The sequence below is a fragment of the Pseudophryne corroboree genome, unplaced genomic scaffold (genome assembly GCF_028390025.1).
Source record: "Pseudophryne corroboree isolate aPseCor3 unplaced genomic scaffold, aPseCor3.hap2 scaffold_227, whole genome shotgun sequence".
Classification (NCBI taxonomy): Eukaryota; Metazoa; Chordata; class Amphibia; order Anura; family Myobatrachidae; genus Pseudophryne; species Pseudophryne corroboree.
In genome coordinates this window covers 312,935-335,380 of record NW_026968921.1, presented here as the reverse complement: position 1 = coordinate 335,380, position 22,446 = coordinate 312,935, and the positions used below count along the sequence as shown (strand labels likewise).

Genomic DNA, 22,446 nt, shown 5'->3' with positions numbered 1-22,446 from the left:
GTGCGCATGCGCACAGCGTCTATTCACCGCTGCTCTGCTAAGCAGGGCAGCGTCAGACAGAGCCTCCCAATTGTCCTCCCCACCGCGGGACACTGCGGCCCGCAGGTGGGACAGCGGGACAGTCCCCAAAAAACGGGACTGTCCCGCGAAAATCGGGACAGTTGGGAGGTATGATATGGGGCATGCAAAAATTGAGATAAAACTCAGTTTTGCTCCTCTCCACGGAAATCTTTAGTAAAAGGCGAAAGATTTGTTCGTTCTGAAGAGAAACCAGAGCATGACCAAGATTCCACCTGTCGCCTGAGTGCCATGCCAGCAGTCCTCATTCAGATCAAAGTGAGCGCCCAATTTGAAAGAAAGCAGATTTCTCACCTGGCTTCTCCTTGCTATAAGCATGGTTTGTACTGTATTCCATGTGCTCCCAGATCTTTAAAGCAAGTAGCATGGTCAAGAAAGTTCTGTTTGAACATAAATAAACATTTACTGTCATTTCTATGCAAATGAGCTTACATTAAAGCACACTCATTCTATCTTTAAACCGGTAAAAGAAACCCCAAAAAGATGGGGCATGCAAAAATTGAGATAAAACTCGGTTTTGCTCCTCTCCACGGAAATCTTTAGTAAGAGGCGAAAGATTTGTTCGTTCTGAAGAGAAACCAGAGCATGACCAAGATTTTTATATGAAAATATGTGTTCTCCCTGCAGTTGTTGTCCCCAGATGAGAGTTCCCTTGTGCTGCCTCAGCTGAATCTCCTTTACTTGACAGAGATGTGCCTGAGCAGCGGCCCTCCCCAGCCCTATCCCAAATCATACTTATTTTGCATAGGCGATACCATGGTCATGAAGATTGTTCTCCCAGGGTGAGGTTCATTCATTGCATTCTGGGTATGCTGACCCCTGTGATTTCCCCAAATGTGGGAAACTCGACTGCATTATTTGTGGTAGTGGGGGACTGTGTTTGTGCTTTCCTCTGGTCAGCTCTGGTAAAAGTCAGATTTATTTGTCTCAGATCTTCCTCTAGCCTTGTTCTTCTTTCGAGAGTTCCCTTGTGCTGCCTCAGTTGGATCTCTTTCACTTGACAGGGGGGTGCCCGAGTAGCGACCCTCCCCAGCTCTAGCCCAACTCCTACTTACCTGCCAGGTGAGATACTATGATCATGAAGGTGCTTCTCCCAGGGCAAGGCTCACCCATTGCACTCTGGGTGTGGTGCCCCTGCGATTTCCCCAAATGTGGGAAGCTTGACTGCATAATTTGTGTTTCCCCTGGTCGGCTCTCGTATAATTCAGATCTCTTTGTCTCAGGTCTCTCTCCAGCCTAGTTTGCTGTCTGTTTCCACTTCTTTTTTCATGAGCCCCTCCCTTTTATACCCTTGTGCACTATCCTGACTTCTCCTCTTGTCTGCTTACTTTGTGCCTTCCAATGCACAATGCAAACTACTGGTAGTGCTGCAGGGCCCACACCCTTTTACTTGCCGTACAGAGCAGCTCTGGAGCTGTTACAGTGCCCAGCTGCTGCAAGAAATCAGCTTGAATGCTTCAGGGGCTGGGGCATAGCCAACATGAGCCCCACACCGAAGGAGGGTGGAGGTGTTTAATGCGAACTAGGGGTCATCCAAGCGCCGCAAAAGGCCGCTATGCCCTGCACGCCCCTTTTCTCTTTTCATATGCAGACGAGGGTTGAAGCCAACTTTGACCCACTGCTTGGATGACATCACCGTATGCAAATCCATCTGCTGCAGGCCTTCCCCCAGGAATGCTTGCACTAGTTGTTGCATTTGGTTTGTTGTTTGGGGGTGCTTCATTATTAGGCAGCCTTCTGCCCTCCCATGTTCATCTGAAAATATGTGTTCTCCCTGCAGTTGTTGTCCCCAGATGAGAGTTCCCTTGTGCTGCCTCAGTTGAATCTCCTTTACTTGACAGAGATGTGCCTGAGCAGCGGCCCTCCCCAGCCCTATCCCAAATCATACTTATTTTGCATAGGAGATACCATGGTCATGAAGATTGTTCTCCCAGGGTGAGGTTCATTCATTGCATTCTGGGTATGCTGACCCCTGTGATTTCCCCAAATGTGGGAAACTCGACTGCATTATTTGTGGTAGTGGGGGACTGTGTTTGTGCTTTCCTCTGGTCAGCTCTGGTAAAAGTCAGATTTATTTGTCTCAGATCTTCCTCTAGCCTTGTTCTTCTTTCGAGAGTTCCCTTGTGCTGCCTCAGTTGAATCTCCTTCACTTGACAGGGGGGTACCCGAGCAGCGACCCTCCCCAGCTCTAGCCCAACTTCTACTTACCTGGCAGGTGAGATACTATGATCATGTAGGTGCTTCTCCCAGGGCAAGGCTCACCCATTGCACTCTGGGTGTGCTGCTCCTGCGATTTCCCCAAATGTGGGAAACTTGACTGCATAATTTGTGTTTCCCCTGGTCGGCTCTCGTATAATTCAGATCTCTTTGTCTCAGGTCTCTCTCCAGCCTAGTTTGCTGTCTGTTTCAACTTCTCTTTTCTTGAGCCGCTCCCTTCTATGCCCTTGCGCACTATCCTGACTTCTCCCGTCTGCTTACTTTGTGCCTTCCAATGCACAATGCAAACTACAGGTAGTGCTGCAGGGCCCACACCCTTTTACTTGCCGTTTAGAGCAGCTCTGGAGCTGTTACAGTGCCCAGCTGCTGCAAGAAATCAGCTTGAATGCTTCAGGGGCTGGGGCATAGCCAACATGAGCCCCACACCGAAGGAGGGTGGAGGTGTTTAATGCGAACTAGGGGTCATCCAAGCGCCGCAAAAGGCCGCCATGCCCTGCACGCCCCTTTTCTCTTTTCATATGCAGACGAGGGTTGAAGCCAACTTTGACCCACTGCTTGGATGACATCACCATATGCAAATCCATCTGCTGCAGGCCTTCCCCCAGGAATGCTTGTACTAGTTGTTGCATTTGGTTTGTTGTTTGGGGGTGCTTCAGTATTAGGCTGCCTTCTGCCCTCCCATGTTTATCTGAAAATATGTGTTCTCCCTGCAGTTGTTGTCCCCAGATGAGAGTTCCCTTGTGCTGCCTCAGTTGAATCTCCTTTACTTAACAGAGATGTGCCTGAGCAGCGGCCCTCCCCAGCCCTATCCCAAATCATACTTATTTTGCATAGGCGATACCATGGTCATGAAGATTGTTCTCCCAGGGTGAGGTTCATTCATTGCATTCTGGGTATGCTGACCCCTGTGATTTCCCCAAATGTGGGAAACTCAACTGCATTATTTGTGGTAGTGGGGGACTGTGTTTGTGCTTTCCTCTGGACAGCTCTGGTAAAAGTCAGATTTATTTGTCTCAGATCTTCCTCTAGCCTTGTTCTTCTTTCGAGAGTTCCCTTGTGCTGCCTCAGTTGGATCTCTTTCACTTGACAGGGGGGTGCCCGAGCAGCGACCCTCCCCAGCTCTAGCCCAACTCCTACTTACTTGCCAGGTGAGATACTATGATCATGAAGGTGCTTCTCCCAGGGCAAGGCTCACCCATTGCACTCTGGGTGTGGTGCCCCTGCGATTTCCCCAAATGTGGGAAGCTTGACTGCATAATTTGTGTTTCCCCTGGTCGGCTCTCGTATAATTCAGATCTCTTTGTCTCAGGTCTCTCTCCAGCCTAGTTTGCTGTCTGTTTCCACTTCTTTTTTCATGAGCCCCTCCCTTTTATACCCTTGTGCACTATCCTGACTTCTCCTCCTGTCTGCTTACTTTGTGCCTTCCAATGCACAATGCAAACTACAGGTAGTGCTGTAGGGCCCACACCCTTTTACTTGCCGTACAGAGCAGCTCTGGAGCTGTTACAGTGCCCAGCTACTGCAAGAAATCAGCTCGAATGCTTTAGGGGCTGGGGCACAGCCAACATGAGCCCCACACCGAAGGAGGGTGGAGGTGTTTAATGTGAACTAGGGGTCATCCAAGCGCCGCAAAAGGCCGCCATGCCCTGCACGCCCCTTTTCTCTTTTCATATGCAGACGAGGGTTGAAGCCAACTTTGACCCACTGCTTGGATGACATCACCGTATGCAAATCCATCTGCTGCAGGCCTTCCCCCAGGAATGCTTGCACTAGTTGTTGCATTTGGTTTGTTGTTTGGGGGTGCTTCAGTATTAGGCAGCCTTCTGCCCTCCCATGTTCATCTGAAAATATGTGTTCTCCCTGCAGTTGTTGTCCCCAGATGAGAGTTCCCTTGTGCTGCCTCAGTTGAATCTCCTTTACTTGACAGAGATGTGCCTGAGCAGCGGCCCTCCCCAGCCCTATCCCAAATCATACTTATTTTGCATAGGAGATACCATGGTCATGAAGATTGTTCTCCCAGGGTGCGGTTCATTCATTGCATTCTGGGTATGCTGACCCCTGTGATTTCCAAAATGTGGGAAACTCGACTGCATTATTTGTGGTAGTGGGGGACTGTGTTTGTGCTTTCCTCTGGTCAGCTCTGGTAAAAGTCAGATTTATTTGTCTCAGATCTTCCTCTAGCCTTGTTCTTCTTTCGAGAGTTTCCTTGTGCTGCCTCAGTTGGATCTCTTTCACTTGACAGAGGGGTGCCCGAGCAGCGACCCTCCCCAGCTCTAGCCCAACTCCTACTTACCTGCCAGGTGAGATACTATGATCATGAAGGTGCTTCTCCCAGGGCAAGGCTCACCCATTGCACTATGATTTCCCCAAATGTGGGAAGCTTGACTGCATAATTTGTGTTTCCCCTGGTCGGCTCTCGTATAATTCAGATCTCTTTGTCTCAGGTCTCTCTCCAGCCTAGTTTGCTGTCTGTTTCCACTTCTTTTTTCATGAGCCCCTCCCTTTTATACCCTTGTGCACTATCCTGACTTCTCCTCCTGTCTGCTTACTTTGTGCCTTCCAATGCACAATGCAAACTACAGGTAGTGCTGCAGGGCCCACACCCTTTTACTTGCCGTACAGAGCAGCTCTGGAGCTGTTACAGTGCCCAGCTGCTGCAAGAAATCAGCTTGAATGCTTCAGGGGCTGGGGCATAGCCAACATGAGCCCCACACCGAAGGAGGGTGGAGGTGTTTAATGCGAACTAGGGGTCATCCAAGCGCCGCAAAAGGCCGCCATGCCCTGCACGCCCCTTTTCTCTTTTCATATGCAGACGAGGGTTGAAGCCAACTTTGACCCACTGCTTGGATGACATCACCGTATGCAAATCCATCTGCTGCAGGCCTTCCCCCAGGAATGCTTGCACTAGTTGTTGCATTTGGTTTGTTGTTTGGGGGTGCTTCAGTATTAGGCAGCCTTCTGCCCTCCCATGTTCATCTGAAAATATGTGTTCTCCCTGCAGTTGTTGTCCCCAGATGAGAGTTCCCTTGTGCTGCCTCAGTTGAATCTCCTTTACTTGACAGAGATGTGCCTGAGCAGCGGCCCTCCCCAGCCCTATCCCAAATCATACTTATTTTGCATAGGAGATACCATGGTCATGAAGATTGTTCTCCCACGGTGAGGTTCATTCATTGCATTCTGGGTATGCTGACCCCTGTGATTTCCCCAAATGTGGGAAACTCGACTGCTTTATTTGTGGTAGTGGGGGACTGTGTTTGTGCTTTCCTCTGGTCAGCTCTGGTAAAAGTCAGATTTCTTTGTCTCAGATCTTCCTTTAGCCTTGTTCTTCTTTCGAGAGTTCCCTTGTGCTGCCTCAGTTGGATCTCCTTCACTTGACAGGGGGGTACCCGAGCAGCGACCCTCCCCAGCTCTAGCCCAACTTCTACTTACCTGGCAGGTGAGATACTATGATCATGTAGGTGCTTCTCCCAGGGCAAGGCTCACCCATTGCACTCTGGGTGTGCTGCTCCTGCGATTTCCCCAAATGTGGGAAACTTGACTGCATAATTTGTGTTTCCCCTGGTCGGCTCTCGTATAATTCAGATCTCTTTGTCTCAGGTCTCTCTCCAGCCTAGTTTGCTGTCTGTTTCAACTTCTCTTTTCTTGAGCCGCTCCCTTCTATGCCCTTGCGCACTATCCTGACTTCTCCCGTCTGCTTACTTTGTGCCTTCCAATGCACAATGCAAACTACAGGTAGTGCTGCAGGGCCCACACCCTTTTACTTGCCGTTCAGAGCAGCTCTGGAGCTGTTACAGTGCCCAGCTGCTGCAATAAATCAGCTTGAATGCTTCAGGGGATGGGGCATGGCCAACATGAGCCCCACACCAAAGGAGGGTGGGGTGTTTAATGCGAACTAGGGGTCATCCAAGCACCGCAAAAGGCCGCCATGCCCTGCACGCCCCTTTTCTCTTTTCATATGCAGATGAGGGTTGAAGCCAACTTTGACCCACTGCTTGGATGACATCACCGTATGCAAATCCGTCTTCTGCAGAACTTCCCCCAGGAATGCTTGCACTAGTTGTTGCATTTGGTTTGTTGTTTGGGGGTGCTTCAGTATTAGGCAGCCTTCTGCCCTCCCATGTTCATCTGAAAATATGTGTTCTCCCTGCAGTTGTTGTCCCCAGATGAGAGTTCCCTTGTGCTGCCTCAGTTGAATCTCCTTTACTTGACAGAGATGTGCATGAGCAGCGGCCCTCCCCAGCCCTATCCCAAATCATACTTATTTTGCATAGGAGATACCATGGTCATGAAGATTACTCTCCCAGGGTGAGGTTCATTCATTGCATTCTGGGTATGCTGACCCCTGTGATTTCCCCAAATGTGGGAAACGCGACTGCTTTATTTGTTGGTAGTGGGGGACTGTGTTTGTGTTTTCCTCTGATCTCTGGTAAAAGTCAGATTTCTTTGTTTCAGATCTTCCTCTAGCCTTGTTCTTCTTTCGAGAGTTTCCTTGTGCTGCCTCAGTTGGATCTCCTTCACTTGACAGGGGGGTGCCCGAGCAGCGACCCTCCCCAGCTCTAGCCCAACTCCTACTTACCTGCCAGGTGAGATACTATGATCATGAAGGTGCTTCTCCCAGGGCAAGGCTCACCCATTGCACTCTGGGTGTGCTGCCCCTGCGATTTCCCCAAATGTGGGAAACTTGACTGCATAATTTGTGTTTCCCCTGGTCAGGTCTCGTATAATTCAGATCTCTTTGTCTCAGGTCTCTCTCCAGCCTAGTTTGCTGTCTGTTTCCACTTCTCTTTTCTTGAGCCGCTCCCTTCTATGCCCTTGCGCACTATCCTGACTTCTCCTCCTTTCTGCTTACTTTGTGCCTTCCAACGCACAATGCGAACTACAGGTAGTGCTGCAGGGCCCACACCCTTTTACTTGCCTTACAGAGCAGCTCTGGAGCTGTTACAGTGCCCAGCTGCTGCAAGAAATCAGCTTGAATGCTTCAGGGGCTGGGGCATAGCCAACATGAGCCCTACACCGAAGGAGGGTGGAGGTGTTTAATGCAAACTAGGGGTCAGCCAAGTGCCGCAAAAGGCCACCATGCCCTGCACGCCCCTTTTCTCTTTTCATATGCAGACGAGGGTTGAAGCCAACTTTGACCCACTGCTTGGATGACATCACCATATGCAAATCTATCTGCTGCAGGCCTTCCCCCAGGAATGCTTGCACTAGTTGTTGCATTTGGTTTGTTGTTTGGGGGTGCTTCAGTATTAGGCAGCCTTCTGCCCTCCCATGTTCATCTGAAAATATGTGTTCTCCCTGCAGTTGTTGTCCCCAGATGAGAGTTCCCTTGTGCTGCCTCAGTTGAATCTCCTTTACTTGACAGAGATGTGCCTGAGCAGCGGCCCTCCCCAGCCATATCCCAAATCATACTTATTTTGCATAGGAGATACCATTGTTATGAAGATTGTTCTCCCAGGGTGCGGTTCATTCATTGCACTCTGGGTATGCTGACCCCTGTGATTTCCCCAAATGTGGGAAACTCGACTGCATTATTTGTGGTAGTGGTGGACTGTGTTTGTGCTTTCCTCTGGTCAGCTCTGGTAAAAGTCAGATTTCTTTGTCTCAGATCTTCCTCTAGCCTTGTTCTTCTTTCGAGAGTTCCTTTGTGCTGCCTCAGTTGGATCTCCTTCACTTGACAGGGGGGTGCCCGAGCAGCGACCCTCCCCAGCTCTAGCCCAACTCCTACTTACCTGCCAGGTGAGATACTATGATCATGAAGGTGCTTCTCCCAGGGCAAGGCTCACCCATTGCACTCTGGGTGTGCTGCTCCTGCGATTTCCCCAAATGTGGGAAACTTGACTGCATAATTTGTGTTTCCCCTGGTCAGGTCTCGTATAATTCAGATCTCTTTGTCTCAGGTCTCTCTCCAGCCTAGTTTGCTGTCTGTTTCCACTTCTCTTTTCTTCAGCAGCTCCCTTCTATGCCCTTGCGCACTATCCTGACTTCTCCTCCTTTCTGCTTACTTTGTGCCTTCCAACGCACAATGCGAACTACAGGTAGTGCTGCAGGGCCCACAACCTTTTACTTGCCTTACAGAGCAGCTCTGGAGCTGTTACAGTGCCCAGCTGCTGCAAGAAATCAGCTTGAATGCTTCAGGGGCTGGGGCATAGCCAACATGAGCCCCACACCGAAGGAGGGTGGAGGTGTTTAATGCAAACTAGGGGTCAGCCAAGTGCCGCAAAAGGCCACCATGCCCTGCACGCCCCTTTTCTCTTTTCATATGCAGACGAGGGTTGAAGCCAACTTTGACCCACTGCTTGGATGACATCACCATATGCAAATCTATCTGCTGCAGGCCTTCCCCCAGGAATGCTTGCACTAGTTGTTGCATTTGGTTTGTTGTTTGGGGGTGCTTCAGTATTAGGCAGCCTTCTGTCCTCCCATGTTCATCTGAAAATATGTGTTCTCCCTGCAGTTGTTGTCCCCAGATGAGAGTTCCCTTGTGCTGCCTCAGTTGAATCTCCTTTACTTGACAGAGATGTGCCTGAGCAGCGGCCCTCCCCAGCCATATCCCAAATCATACTTATTTTGCATAGGAGATACCATTGTTATGAAGATTGTTCTCCCAGGGTGCGGTTCATTCATTGCACTCTGGGTATGCTGACCCCTGTGATTTCCCCAAATGTGGGAAACTCGACTGCATTATTTGTGGTAGTGGTGGACTGTGTTTGTGCTTTCCTCTGGTCAGCTCTGGTAAAAGTCAGATTTCTTTGTCTCAGATCTTCCTCTAGCCTTGTTCTTCTTTCGAGAGTTCCTTTGTGCTGCCTCAGTTGGATCTCCTTCACTTGACAGGGGGGTGTCCGAGCAGCGACCCTCCCCAGCTCTAGCCCAACTCCTACTTACCTGCCAGGTGAGATACTATGATCATGAAGGTGCTTCTCCCAGGGCAAGGCTCACCCATTGCACTCTGGGTGTGCTGCCCCTGCAATTTCCCCAAATGTGGGAAACTTGACTGCATAATTTGTGTTTCCCCTGGTCGGCTCTCGTATAATTCAGATCTCTTTGTCTCAGGTCTCTCTCCAGCCTAGTTTGCTGTCTGTTTCCACTTCTCTTTTCTTGAGCCCCTCCCTTCTATACCCTTGTGCACTATCCTGACTTCTCCTCCCGTCTGCTTACTTTGTGCCTTCCAATGCACAATGCAAACTACAGGTAGTGCTGCAGGGCCCACACCCTTTTACTTGCCTTACAGAGCAGCTCTGGAGCTGTTACAGTGCCCAGCTGCTGCAAGAAATCAGCTTGAATGCTTCATGGGATGGGGCATGGCCAACATGAGCCCCACACCAAAGGAGGGTGGGGGTGTTTAATGCGATCTAGGGGTCATCCAAGCAGCGCAAAAGGCCGCCATGCCCTGCACGCCCCTTTTCTCTTTTCATATGCAGATGAGGGTTGAAGCCAACTTTGACCCACTGCTTGGATAACATCACCATATGCAAATCCATCTGCTGCAGGCCTTCCCCCAGGAATGCTTGCACTAGTTGTTGCATTTGGTTTGTTGTTTGGGGGTGCTTCAGTATTAGGCAGCCTTCTGCCCTCCCATGTTCATCTGAAAATATGTGTTCTCCCTGCAGTTGTTGTCCCCAGATGAGAGTTCCCTTGTGCTGCCTCAGTTGAATTAACTTTACTTGACAGAGATGTGCCTGAGCAGCGGCCCTCCCCAGCCCTATCCCAAATCATACTTATTTTGCATAGGAGACACCATGGTCATGAAGATTGTTCACCCAGGGTGAGGTTCATTCATTGCATTCTGGGTATGCTGACCCCTGTGATTTCCCCAAATGTGGGAAACTCGCCTGCATTATTTGTGGTAGTGGGGGACTGTGTTTGTGTTTTCCGCTGGTCAGCTCTGGTAAAAGTCAGATTTCTTTGTCTCAGATCTTCCTCTAGCCTTGTTCTTCTTTCGAGAGTTCCATTGTGCTGCCTCAGTTGGATCTCCTTCACTTGACAGGGGGGTGCCCGAGCAGCGACCCTCCCCAGCTCTAGCCCAACTCCTACTTACCTGCCAGGTGAGATACTATGATCTTGAAGGTGCTTCTCCCAGGGCAAGGCTCACCCATTGCACTCTGGCTGTGCTGCCCCTGCGATTTCCCCAAATGTGGGAAACTTGACTGCATAATTTGTGTTTCCCCTGGTCGGCTCTCAATGCTCAATGCTTCATGGGATGGGGCATGGCCAACATGAGCCCCACACCGAAGGAGGGTGGAGGTGTTTAATGCGAACTAGGGGTCATCCAAGCGCCGCAAAAGGCCGCCAAGCCCTGCATAACCCTTTTCTCTTTTCATATGCAGATGAGGGTTCCAGCCAACTTTGGCCCACTGCTTGGATGACATCACCGTATGCAAATTCGTCTCCTGCAGACCTTCCCCCAGGAATACTTGTACTAGTTATTGCATATGGTTTGATATTTGATGGTGCTTCAGTATTAGGCAGCCTTCCGCCCTCCCATGTTCATCTGAAAAGATGTGGTCTCCCTGCAGTTGTTGTCCCCAGACGAGAGTTCCCTTGTGCTTCCTCAGTTGAATCTCCTTAACTTGACGGGGGAGGGGCTGCCCGAGCAGCCACCCTCCCCAGCCCTATCCCAACTCATACTTATTTTGCATATGAGATCTCTATATCATGAAGATTGTTCTCACAGGGTGAGGTTCATCCATTATATTTTAAAATAGGAAGGTTCAAATTACATATTTGAATTGCATCTATGTGCTGGATTCAAATGTCCCCCCCCCCTTCCTTTCTCAATTGTGCCCGTCAGCAGCTATTCTAAGGTTGCTGCCAATGGGTGTGACACATTAATTTCTTCTGTGGGGTACACTGGACTCCACAAGGATTCACATTGGGGTGTAGAGTAGGATCTTGATCTGAGGCACCAACCGGCTCAAAGCTTTTGACTGTTCCCAAGATGCTCAGCGCATTCTCCTCTATAACCCCGCTTCCATGAACAGGGAGCTCAGTTTGTAGTTGTTGCCTTCAGTAGCAGGCCACTTAACAGGGGCCTGCCTCAAGCAGCCTATTCTTAGCTATTAATTTTGACAAGAAAAGAAGAACTTTTTTTATGAGAATCTACAAGGGCTGCAGCAGGCTAGGTCTAATAGACATCTTTACTGCAGCTTCATCACTCCCAGCGGCACTGTATACTCCCGTGCCCTGGTTGCTGGGTCACTGCAGCGGAGGCTCCGGTTTCTTCCTAAGGTCAGTCACACACAATGTAACACCCCGGTATAACAAGTGTGTAAACTATGTGGAACAGGTCAGGGATACCTTGATGGACTATTCCTCCTTCAGCAGCAGCTCTTCTCTATTCCTGGCAGAGAGGCAAGGTTTCCCCAGACACAAAGAAAGGCAGGCAGGGCTTTGTATGAAAGAATAAATGGTTTACCACATAACTCAGAAAAGGAACTGATTACAGTAGGGAAGGGAAAGATTTGATTCAAGCAACTTAAACACAGACACCATATACACTTTAAGTCATTACACAAATGGTAATATAACTAAATCTGAGATTAATACTATGTTGCTTAGTAATAGAAATCAACTTATGCAGACAATATTTAAGTCCCAGATAACATTGGTGTCACTGCAGGGAGTCTCTATGTGCACGTTGGGGCCCGGTTATGTTGTTACATAGTTATATGCAGCTATTGTCTTCTTTAGCTGTGAACAAAATATTGTAGCTCTGTGTAGTAAAGATGATTGTTTAAAACAAACTGGAGCTGCTTCCCATGTAAATCGCTGCATAGGTATAGTAAATATAGGATAATGTCCTTTGCAGTGGAGTAGGTTTCAGTATAAATATGGATTTATCTCACCCAGTCAATAGATGTTTCTGAGGCAGTTTCCCCTCAGATGTAGGCCAGTCAGCATTGGTATAAAGGCTTTATACTCTCCTGTCTCTGACACTTGCTGTGCACTCTCTTGGCTGAGAGTGTCATGGCGTTCTTACTTGTTAATTGCTGCACTTCCACTGCTGTATTTTGCACTACTGCTTACTCTCTCATGCAATTTTCAGCTTATTTGTCTCCCCTCTCTCAGCTGCTCATCTCTGCGTAATGGCGTCGCCAGCTCTTTCCTCACCATGGCTCCAACTGACTTCTCAAACTGCTGTTCAATTTTCTTTTAAATAAACTTTATTTAAAATGGCACAGGCAACTACACTGTTGTCAAAAATGTCCTTGTTGTTATGGGATATCACACGTGCCCCCCCCAAAAACATGCGTGTCCTCACGCATTTTGGTTTTATCCCTATATAAACTTCTCACTATATCCAGTCACATTCATTAGTGAACACAGATTATGTCTGAAACATTAACATTTATCAACATTTTTAACATCAGTATCTGATAGGTATAATTCCTTTTGTGCTATAGTACATTAACACATGCTCCTGGAGCAATCGGTTGAAATCTGGACAGTATATGGTCTTGAAAAGTTTGTCTAGGAAACCTCAACCCCCCTGCCATGGATGAGTATTGAACTCTTTCTAAACTGTCTTTGGGACATGCTGTACAAAACTGCAGCTGACTATGGTGGTTTTCTGTTTTGCAAGCCCTAGTCTTCTTGCCTCCTTGTCGGTGACAAACCACCTTAGTCTGCTGTAAATACATTTTATGAGCCTCTTCCATTCCATCTTGGGATTCAGTATCACAGCTGGTTTGGGACAATGGATTCTGGAGAGAAAGAGGCAGCAAGGTTCTTCTTACAGAACAGGTTGGACAGTTTCGGCACCATCTCTTGATGTCTTCCCTCATTTCAACCCAAAAGAACTTTTTCCAGATGCTTGTTTCCATCCTTTTGCACCCAGGGTGACCTGACTTGTCGTGATATTCTTCAAGCACATAACAAGCACTTTGTCTTGGAATTACAAGTTGACTGATCCTATAATGAGTATTAGGATCCACACTACATCGAACCAACTGTCCTTTCTCTTCAAACAGCCTTTCTCGCTGTCTCAACAACTTCAGGAGTTCTGGCGAGGATTCTTGCCTTTGTCGCTTGGTCAGGTATTTCCCAATCTTCAGTAAGGCTTTGAGGTGTCTTATCATCTGACTTTTATCTTGCAGGTGGTCAAAACTGGTTCCTTGAATAGGTTGCTCACAGTTTCTAGAACTGGATGCTATATTATTCATGCCTAACATTGAAGCATTCTTTCGGATAATCTGGACACTGGAGATGGGCATTTCTATCATTATTTGGCTAGCCTTATTTTTTTCATGTTCCTCTCTTACAGATAATTCTGTTATCATTCTTCCCTTTTGTTTGGCTATCCCAGGTTGAAGGCCTTGTTTCTCCTGGAGCTTGTCAGTTTGAAACTCTCCTTGGAGTGCTGCTACGAGCTCCTCACAGCAGTTCCGCAACACATTCATGCCCACTATCACTGGAGGCAATCCATCATCTTGGGCAGTGGTGATGATGAAGCCTTGCTGTGGTAGCACTGTTCGTCCGATTTGAATTTCAGCTTCCGAGTATCCTTTGCAAGGGATGCAGTGCCCATTGCTTGCAATCGGGTTTATCAATGTGGAAGTTGACGGAAACATCTGTTCCTCAGTCCAATGCTGCTCAAACTGTGTTGCTTGTATTGTGGTCACTTGTGATCCAGTGTCTAAGAGAGCGGGCATTGAGACTCCATTGATGCAAACTTGAACCACCGGGCTTTGGCTAACATAACGGGTTAACCACATGAATTTGGAGTTTAAATGATCTGGCTGCTCAAATTCTCTCTTAATTTGTCCGCTTCCTTCACAGCTTTGAAAAATGGGTCGCCTTTGGGAGGCAAAGTGGTTGGAAAAAAGTGTCTCCCTGTTTCTATGTAGGTCCCATTGGGAACTGTTCAGTGGTCTCCTCTCCTGGCACCATTCCATTTCTTCATGGAGCAGTGCCTGCTGTCTCTTCAGAATCTGCAGGTCTCTGCGCATCTCTGTCACACCACGTGTCAGTTCAGCCAGCAGACTTCGTAACTCACTAGAAGAGTCAAATATGCATGTCTTTGAACATGGCACTGTCACTCCTTTTACTGTAGGTGGGTAAGTAGCTCCTTTAAAACTTGACTCCTGGGCATCAGAATTCTCTTGATACCGTGGCATCTCTGGAATAGACTCTTGTGGAACAGCCCCTGAAGTAAGACTGGAGCCTAGAACTTTAATCGCAGCCTCTTTAAAATCCAGGAATGTGCTTCCAGGCTTCTGCAATCTCAATAGTCGCAGCTGAGTTTTACAAATTCGCCCCTTGCACCTTCAGTGAACTGGTCCAATAACATTTTCTCTTTGTCATGCACTTGCTCAGGATCTGCTTGCTGAACATCTCTGAGTGCTTCCTGCAAGCTGAGGGCATAGCCCCGTAGTGACTCTCCTGGTTGTTGCTTTCGAGCAAAGAAGTGCATTTTAAGTTCTGACACTGTCCTTGTGTCAAATGTGGTAGCAAGCCTGTTGAGGATCTGGTCCACAGTCTTCTTCTCTTCAGTAGGCCAGGAAGTAACCTCTCTAAGTGCAAGCCCTTTCAACTGTCCCATCAAGATCTCCACCTTTTGCTGCTCTTTCAGCGGGTACAGACGAAACAAAGACTGCAGTAGTATCCTCATCAGTTTATTTTTGTCAATTACCATTTTAATAATCGGGTAAAGAAAATTAAGTGGATTTTTGAAAGAAAACAATACTGTCAATATACTATTAAAACAAATTAAAATGGTAAAAGTTATTGTACTTTAAGTAAAAATAAAAGAGCAAAAATATCAATCCCAGTTTTGGATTACTTTAATTAACAAAAAAAAATGCATATAGCAGAGGATAGTTTCAATCTGCCTACCTCTGGGCTATGGACCCAGCATGCTTCCATTACAGTACTCTGCTGCACATGTAATTGCAAGAGATCCTGAAGCACTCACTCATCATGGGAAAGTACCAATGTGTTTCTTCATTGGTTGATGGAAGAAACATCTTACAAAAACTCTCCAGATTATTGACTATTTAAAGTTTTTCTTGGAAACGTTCTAGATGAATGCTTATCAGCCTTTGTCAGTATGTACTTTTGCAAAGTGTCGCTGTGGCGCAATCAGTTACTGTGTAAGGCTAATAACCAAAAGGTTGGTGGTTCAATCCCACCCAGGGACGTAATTGACCTTGTTATCAGATTTTGGTGATCTTTAAGTAGACAAGTCAAAATTTCAAAAAACCCTGTTATGGTGTAGGGTACCTGGCCTTCTCTGATGTAATCAGAGTTAGATTTGATTCAGTGATTTTATAAAAACAGCTAGGAAGCACAATTTAGCAGTGGTTTGCAGAGAAAAAGAAATATGCTGGCAAAAAAATCCAATTGAGTGATTAAACAGCTCTTCATTTTCTGGCTTTACTTTTATGCTAACAAATTTGTACTCTGAAAAGTGTCCACAAAGCCAAATATCTGATTAACATCTTTGTAGGAATGGTTTTTCACCTATTACTAAATTAAACTTGCTTCATTGGAAAGGCAGCAAGATGCATCCTCATTTCAATATCTACTGAAATAATACAGGTTGACACCAGGAAACATTAACGCCACTGCATCCTTGCTGCTTTCTCATGTGGAAGTCTGTTTAATGTGAAAACAAGGTGATATCTAATTAGCACACAGGTAAGGAATTAAGAAAATCTTTATTTAAGGGTGAAGATGTTTCTCACAAAATAGTTGCCCCAATGCATCATTGAAATTCAAGCTGGAAAGATGATTTTAATACATCACTTGTACATTTTGTATTGCTCTTCTGGTGACAATGTAGTTTGTTTTTGTCAATTACCATTTTAATAATCGGGTAAAGAAAATTAAGTGGATTTTTGAAAGAAAACAATACTGTCAATATACTATTAAAACAAATTAAAATGGTAAAAGTTATTGTACTTTAAGTAAAAATAAAAGCTAAAATATCAATCCCAGTTTTGGATTACTTTAATGAACAAAAAAAAATGCATATAGCAAAGGATAGTTTCAATCTGCCTACCTCTGGGTTATGGACCCAGCATGCTTCCATTACAGTACTCTGCTGCACATGTAAGTGCAAGAGATCCTGAAGCACTCACTCATCATGCGAAAGTACCAATGTGTTTCTTCATTGGTTGCTGGAAGAAACATCTTACAAAAACTCTCCAGATTATTGACTTTTTAAAGTTTTTCTAGGAAACGTTCTAGATGAATGCTTATTAGTCTTTGTCAGTATTTACTTTCTGCAAAGTGTCTCTGTGGCGCAATCGGTTAGTGTGTTCAGCTATTAATCAAAAGGTTGGTGGTTCAATCCCACCCAGGGACGTGATTGACCTTGTGATCAGATTTTGGTGATATTTAAGTAGACAAGTCAAAATTGCAAACCCCCTCTTATGGTGTAGGGTACCTGGCCTTCTCTGATGTAATCAGAGTTAGATTTAATTAAGTGATTTTATAAAAAAAACAGCTAGGAAGCACAATTTAGCAGTGGGTTGCAGAGAAAAAGAAAAATGCTGGCAGAAAAATCCAATTGAGTGATTAAACAGCTCTTCATTTTCTGGCTTTATTTTTATGATAACAAATTTGTTCTCTGAAAAGTGTCCACAAAGCCAAGTATCTGATTAACATCTTTGTAGGGATGGTTTTTCACCTATTACTAAATTAAACTTGCTTCATTGGAAAGGCAGCAAGATGTATCCTCATTTCAATATCTACGGAAATAATACAGGTTGACACCATGAAACATTAACGCCACTGCATCTTTGCTGTTTTCTCATGTGGAAGTCTGTTTAATGTGAAAACAAGGTGATCTCTAATTAGCACACAGGTAAGGAATTAAGAAAATCTTTATTTAAGGGTGAAGATGTTTCTCACAAAATCGTTGCCCCAATGCATCATTGAAATCCAAGCTGGAAAGATGATTTTAATATATTACTTGAACATTTTATATTGCTCTTCTGGTGATAATGTAGTTTGTTTTTGTCAATTACCATTTTAATAATCGGGTAAAGAAAATTAAGTGGATTTTTGAAAGAAAACAATACTGTCAATATACTATTAAAACAAATTAAAATGGTAAAAGTTATTGTACTTTAAGTAAAAATAAAAGAGCAAAAATATCAATCCCAGTTTTGGATTACTTTAATTAACAAAAAAAAATGCATATAGCAGAGGATAGTTTCAATCTGCCTACCTCTGGGTTATGGACCCAGCATGCTTCCATTACAGTACTCTGCTGCACATGTAAGTGCAAGAGATCCTGAAGCACTCACTCATCATGGGAAAGTACCAATGTGTTTCTTCATTGGTTGATGGAAGAAACATCTTACAAAAACTCTCCACATTATTGACTTTTTAAAATGTTTCTAGGAATCGTTCTAGATGAATGCTTATTAGCCTTTGTCAGTATGGACTTTTGCAAAGTGTTGCTGTGGTGCAATCAGTTACTGCGTAAGGCTATTAACCAAAAGGTTGGTGGTTCAATCCCACCCAGGGACGTAATTGACCTTGTTATCAGATTTTGGTGATCTTTATGTAGACAAGTCAAAATTTCGAAAACCCCTGTTATGGTGTAGGGTACCTGGCCTTCTCTGATGTAATCAGAGTTAGATTTGATTCAGTGATTTTATAAAAACAGCTAGGAAGCACAATTTAGCAGTGGGTTGCAGAGAAAAAGAAATATGCTGGCAAAAAAATCCAATTGAGTGATTAAATAGCTCTTCATTTTCTGGCTTTATTTTTATGCTAACAAATTTGTTCTCTGAAAAGTGTCCACAAAGCCAAGTATCTGATTAACATCTTTGTAGGGATGGTTTTTCACCTATTACTAAATTAAACTTGCTTCATTGGAAAGGCAGCAAGGTGCATCCTCATTTCAATATCTACTGAAATAATACAGGTTGACACCAGGAAACATTAACGCCACTGCATCCTTGCTGCTTTCTCATGTGGAAGTCTGTTTAATGTGAAAACAAGGTGATATCTAATTAGCACACAGGTAAGGAATTAAGAAAATCTTTATTTAAGGGTGAAGATGTTTCTCACAAAATCGTTGCCCCAATGCATCATTGAAATTCAAGCTGGAAAGATGATTTTAATATATCATTTGTACATTTTGTATTGCTCTTCTGGTGACAATGTAGTTTGTTTTTGTCAATTACCATTTTAATAATCGGGTAAAGAAAATTAATTGGATTTTTGAAAGAAAACAATACTGTCAATATACTATTAAAACAAATTAAAATGGTAAAAGTTATTGTACTTTAAGTAAAAATAAAAGAGCAAAAATATCAATCCCAGTTTTGGATTACTTTAATTAACAAAAAAAAATGCATATAGCAGAGGATAGTTTCAATCTGCCTACCTCTGGGTTATGGACCCAGCATGCTTCCATTACAGTACTCTGCTGCACATGTAAGTGCAAGAGATCCTGAAGCACTCACTCATCATGGGAAAGTACCAATGTGTTTCTTCATTGGTTGATGGAAGAAACATCTTACAAAAACTCTCCACATTATTGACTTTTTAAAATGTTTCTAGGAATCGTTCTAGATGAATGCTTATTAGCCTTTGTCAGTATGGACTTTTGCAAAGTGTTGCTGTGGCGCAATCAGTTACTGTGTAAGGCTAATAACCAAAAGGTTGGTGGTTCAATCCCACCCAGGGACGTAATTGACCTTGTTATCAGATTTTGGTGATCTTTATGTAGACAAGTCAAAATTTCAAACCCCCTCTTATGGTGTAGGGTACCTGGCCTTCTCTGATGTAATCAGAGTTAGATTTGATTCAGTGATTTTATAAAAACAGCTAGGAAGCACAATTTAGCAGTGGGTTGCAGAGAAAAAGAAATATGCTGGCAAAAAAATCCAATTGAGTGATTAAACAGCTCTTCATTTTCTGGCTTTATTTTTATGCTAACCAATTTGTTCTCTGAAAAGTGTCCACAAAGCCAAGTTTCTGATTAACACCTTTGTAGGGATGGTTTTTCACCTATTACTAAATTAAACTTGCTTCATTGGAAAGGCTGCAAGATGCATCCTCATTTGAATATCTACTGAAATAATACAGGTTGACACCAGGAAACATTAACGCCACTGCATCCTTGCTGCTTTCTCATGTGGAAGTCTGTTTAATGTGAAAACAAGGTGATATCTAATTAGCACACAGGTAAGGAATTAAGAAAATCTTTATTTAAGGGTGAAGATGTTTCTCACAAAATCGTTGCCCCAATGCATCATTGAAATTCAAGCTGGAAAGATTATTTTAATATATCACTTGTACATTTTGTATTGCTCTTCTGGTGACAATGTAGTTTGTTTTTGTCAATTACCATTTTAATAATCGGGTAAAGAAAATTAAGTGGATTTTTGAAAGGAAACAATACTGTCAATATACTATTAAAACAAATGAAAATGGTAAAAGTTATTGTACTTTAAGTAAAAATAAAAGAGCAAAAATATCAATCCCAGTTTTGGATTACTTTAATTAACAAAAAAAAACACATATAGCAGAGGATAGTTTCAATCTGCCTACCTCTGGGCTATGGACCCAGCATGCTTCCATTACAGTACTCTGCTGCACATGTAATTGCAAGAGATCCTGAAGTACTCACTCATCATGGGAAAGTACCAATGTGTTTCTTCATTGGTTGATGGAAGAAACATCTTACAAAAACTCTCCAGATTATTGACTACTTAAAGTTTTTCTAGGAAACGTTCTAGATGAATGCTTATTAGCCTTTGTCAGTATGTACTTTTGCAAAGTGTCGCTGTGGCGCAATCAGTTAGTGTGTACGGCTATTAACCAAAAGGTTGGTGGTTCAATACCACCCAGGGATGTAATTGACCTTGTTATCAGATTTTGGTGATCTTTAAGTAGACAAGTCAAAATTTCAAAAACCCCTGTTATGGTGTTGGGTACCTGGCCTTCTCTGATGTAATCAGAGTTAGATTTGATTCAGTGATTTTATAAAAACAGCTAGGAAGCACAATTTAGCAGTGGTTTGCAGAGAAAAAGAAATATGCTGGCAAAAAAATCCAATTGAGTGTTTAAACAGCTCTTCATTTTCTGGCTTTATTTTTATGCTAACAAATTTGTTCTCTGAAAAGTGTCCACAAAGCCAAGTATCTGATTAACATCTTTGTAGGGATGGTTTTTCACCTATTACTAAATTAAACTTGCTTCATTGGAAAGGCAGCAAGATGCATCCTCATTTCAATATCTACTGAAATAATACAGGTTGACACCAGGAAACATTAACGCCACTGCATCCTTGCTGCTTTCTCATGTGGAAGTCTGTTTAATGTGAAAACAAGGTGATATCTAATTAGCACACAGGTAAGGAATTAAGAAAATCTTTATTTAAGGGTGAAGATGTTTCTCACAAAATCGTTGCCCCAATGCATCATTGAAATTCAAGCTGGAAAGATGATTTTAATATATCACTTGTACATTTTGTATTGCTCTTCTGGTGACAATGTAGTTTGTTTTTGTCAATTACCATTTTAATAATAGGGTAAAGAAAATTAAGTGGATTTTTGAAAGAAAACAATACTGTCAATATACTATTAAAACAAATTAAAATGGTAAAAGTTATTGTACTTTAAGTAAAAATAAAAGAGCAAAAATATCAATCCCAGTTTTGGATTACTTTAATTAACAAAAAAAAATGCATATAGCAGAGGATAGTTTCAATCTGCCTACCTCTGGGTTAAGGGGCCCAGCATGCTTCCATTGCAGTACTCTGCTGCACATGTAAGTGCAAGAGAACCTGAAGCACTCACTCATCATGGGAAAGTACCAATGCGTTTCTTCATTGGTTGATGGAAGAAACATCTTACAAAAACTCTCCAGATTATTGACTTTTTAAAGTTTTCTAGGAAACGTTCTAGATGAATGCTTATTAGCCTTTGTCAGTATGTACTTTTGCAAAGTGTCTCTGTGGTGCAATCGGTTAGTGTGTTTGGTTATTAACCAAAGGGTTGGTGGTTCAATCCCACCCAGGGATGTTATTGACCTTGTCATCAGATTTTGGTGATCTTTAAGTAGACAAGTCAAAATTTCAAACCCCCTCTTATGGTGTAGGGTACCTGGCCTACTCTGATGTAATCAGAGTTAGATTTGATTAAGTGATTTTATCAAAAAACAGCTAGGAAGCACAATTTAGCAGTGGTTTGCAGAGAAAATGAAATATGCTGGCAGAAAAATCCAATTGAGTGATTAAACAGCTCTTCATTTTCTGGCTTTATTATTATGCTAACTAATTTGTTCTCTGAAAAGTGTCCACAAAGCCAAGTATCGGATTAACATCTTTGTAGGGATGGTTTTTCACCTATTACTAAATTAAACTTGCTTCATTGGAAAGGCAGCAAGATGCATCCTCATTTCAATATCTACTGAAATAATACAGGTTGACACCAGGAAACATTAACGCCACTGTATCCTTGCTGCTTTCTCATGTGGAAGTCTGTTTAATGTGAAAACAAGGTGATATCTAATTAGCACACAGGTAAGGAATTAAGAAAATCTTTATTTAAGGGTAAGATGTTTCTCACAAAATCGTTGCCCCAATGCATCATTGAAATTCAAGCTGGAAAGATAATTTTAATATATCATTTGTACATTTTGTATTGCTCTTCTGGTGACAATGTAGTTTGTTTTTGTCAATTACCATTTTAATAATCGGGTAAAGAAAATTAATTGGATTTTTGAAAGAAAACAATACTGTCAATATACTATTAAAACAAATTAAAATGGTAAAAGTTATTGTACTTTAAGTAAAAATAAAAGAGCAAAAATATCAATCCCAGTTTTGGATTACTTTAATTAACAAAAAAAAATGCATATAGCAGAGGATAGTTTCAATCTGCCTACCTCTGGGTTATGGACCCAGCATGCTTCCATTACAGTACTCTGCTGCACATGTAAGTGCAAGAGATCCTGAAGCACTCACTCATCATGGGAAAGTACCAATGTGTTTCTTCATTGGTTGATGGAAGAAACATCTTACAAAAACTCTCCACATTATTGACTTTTTAAAATGTTTCTAGGAATCGTTCTAGATGAATGCTTATTAGCCTTTGTCAGTATGGACTTTTGCAAAGTGTTGCTGTGGCGCAATCAGTTACTGTGTAAGGCTATTAACCAAAAGGTTGGTGGTTCAATCCCACCCAG

General features: G+C 43.7%; 18 non-coding genes and 1 pseudogene across 18 annotated transcripts; 17 read left to right on the top strand and 2 right to left on the bottom strand.

The window, feature by feature from the left end:
- Window positions 1-166: 166 nt before the first annotated feature.
- LOC135009823 (U5 spliceosomal RNA) lies at window positions 167-279 on the bottom strand. Its single transcript, XR_010209320.1, has one exon. It is a non-coding gene; the product is annotated as a U5 spliceosomal RNA (small nuclear RNA).
- Window positions 280-549: 270 nt separating this feature from the next.
- LOC135009765 (U5 spliceosomal RNA) lies at window positions 550-665 on the bottom strand. Its single transcript, XR_010209265.1, has one exon. It is a non-coding gene; the product is annotated as a U5 spliceosomal RNA (small nuclear RNA).
- Window positions 666-809: 144 nt separating this feature from the next.
- On the top strand, window positions 810-973 carry LOC135009446 (U1 spliceosomal RNA). The gene has a single exon (XR_010208988.1). It is a non-coding gene; the product is annotated as a U1 spliceosomal RNA (small nuclear RNA).
- Window positions 974-1,125: 152 nt separating this feature from the next.
- LOC135009659 (U1 spliceosomal RNA) lies at window positions 1,126-1,288 on the top strand. Its single transcript, XR_010209184.1, has one exon. It is a non-coding gene; the product is annotated as a U1 spliceosomal RNA (small nuclear RNA).
- A 674-nt stretch (window positions 1,289-1,962) lies between these two features.
- On the top strand, window positions 1,963-2,126 carry LOC135009513 (U1 spliceosomal RNA). Its single transcript, XR_010209054.1, has one exon. It is a non-coding gene; the product is annotated as a U1 spliceosomal RNA (small nuclear RNA).
- Window positions 2,127-2,278: 152 nt separating this feature from the next.
- On the top strand, window positions 2,279-2,441 carry LOC135009542 (U1 spliceosomal RNA). Its single transcript, XR_010209082.1, has one exon. It is a non-coding gene; the product is annotated as a U1 spliceosomal RNA (small nuclear RNA).
- Window positions 2,442-3,112: 671 nt separating this feature from the next.
- LOC135009841 (U1 spliceosomal RNA) lies at window positions 3,113-3,276 on the top strand. Its single transcript, XR_010209338.1, has one exon. It is a non-coding gene; the product is annotated as a U1 spliceosomal RNA (small nuclear RNA).
- Window positions 3,277-3,428: 152 nt separating this feature from the next.
- On the top strand, window positions 3,429-3,591 carry LOC135009674 (U1 spliceosomal RNA). The gene has a single exon (XR_010209196.1). It is a non-coding gene; the product is annotated as a U1 spliceosomal RNA (small nuclear RNA).
- A 674-nt stretch (window positions 3,592-4,265) lies between these two features.
- LOC135009472 (U1 spliceosomal RNA) lies at window positions 4,266-4,428 on the top strand. Its single transcript, XR_010209014.1, has one exon. It is a non-coding gene; the product is annotated as a U1 spliceosomal RNA (small nuclear RNA).
- A 972-nt stretch (window positions 4,429-5,400) lies between these two features.
- LOC135009475 (U1 spliceosomal RNA) lies at window positions 5,401-5,564 on the top strand. Its single transcript, XR_010209017.1, has one exon. It is a non-coding gene; the product is annotated as a U1 spliceosomal RNA (small nuclear RNA).
- A 152-nt stretch (window positions 5,565-5,716) lies between these two features.
- On the top strand, window positions 5,717-5,879 carry LOC135009541 (U1 spliceosomal RNA). Its single transcript, XR_010209081.1, has one exon. It is a non-coding gene; the product is annotated as a U1 spliceosomal RNA (small nuclear RNA).
- A 670-nt stretch (window positions 5,880-6,549) lies between these two features.
- LOC135009579 (U1 spliceosomal RNA) lies at window positions 6,550-6,714 on the top strand. Its single transcript, XR_010209118.1, has one exon. It is a non-coding gene; the product is annotated as a U1 spliceosomal RNA (small nuclear RNA).
- A 149-nt stretch (window positions 6,715-6,863) lies between these two features.
- LOC135009570 (U1 spliceosomal RNA) lies at window positions 6,864-7,026 on the top strand. Its single transcript, XR_010209109.1, has one exon. It is a non-coding gene; the product is annotated as a U1 spliceosomal RNA (small nuclear RNA).
- Window positions 7,027-7,700: 674 nt separating this feature from the next.
- Window positions 7,701-7,864, top strand: LOC135009480 (U1 spliceosomal RNA). Its single transcript, XR_010209021.1, has one exon. It is a non-coding gene; the product is annotated as a U1 spliceosomal RNA (small nuclear RNA).
- A 152-nt stretch (window positions 7,865-8,016) lies between these two features.
- LOC135009578 (U1 spliceosomal RNA) lies at window positions 8,017-8,179 on the top strand. Its single transcript, XR_010209117.1, has one exon. It is a non-coding gene; the product is annotated as a U1 spliceosomal RNA (small nuclear RNA).
- A 674-nt stretch (window positions 8,180-8,853) lies between these two features.
- Window positions 8,854-9,017, top strand: LOC135009477 (U1 spliceosomal RNA). Its single transcript, XR_010209019.1, has one exon. It is a non-coding gene; the product is annotated as a U1 spliceosomal RNA (small nuclear RNA).
- A 152-nt stretch (window positions 9,018-9,169) lies between these two features.
- Window positions 9,170-9,332, top strand: LOC135009556 (U1 spliceosomal RNA). Its single transcript, XR_010209095.1, has one exon. It is a non-coding gene; the product is annotated as a U1 spliceosomal RNA (small nuclear RNA).
- A 674-nt stretch (window positions 9,333-10,006) lies between these two features.
- Window positions 10,007-10,170, top strand: LOC135009521 (U1 spliceosomal RNA). Its single transcript, XR_010209062.1, has one exon. It is a non-coding gene; the product is annotated as a U1 spliceosomal RNA (small nuclear RNA).
- Window positions 10,171-10,322: 152 nt separating this feature from the next.
- On the top strand, window positions 10,323-10,464 carry LOC135009672 (U1 spliceosomal RNA; annotated as a pseudogene).
- Window positions 10,465-22,446: the final 11,982 nt, after the last annotated feature.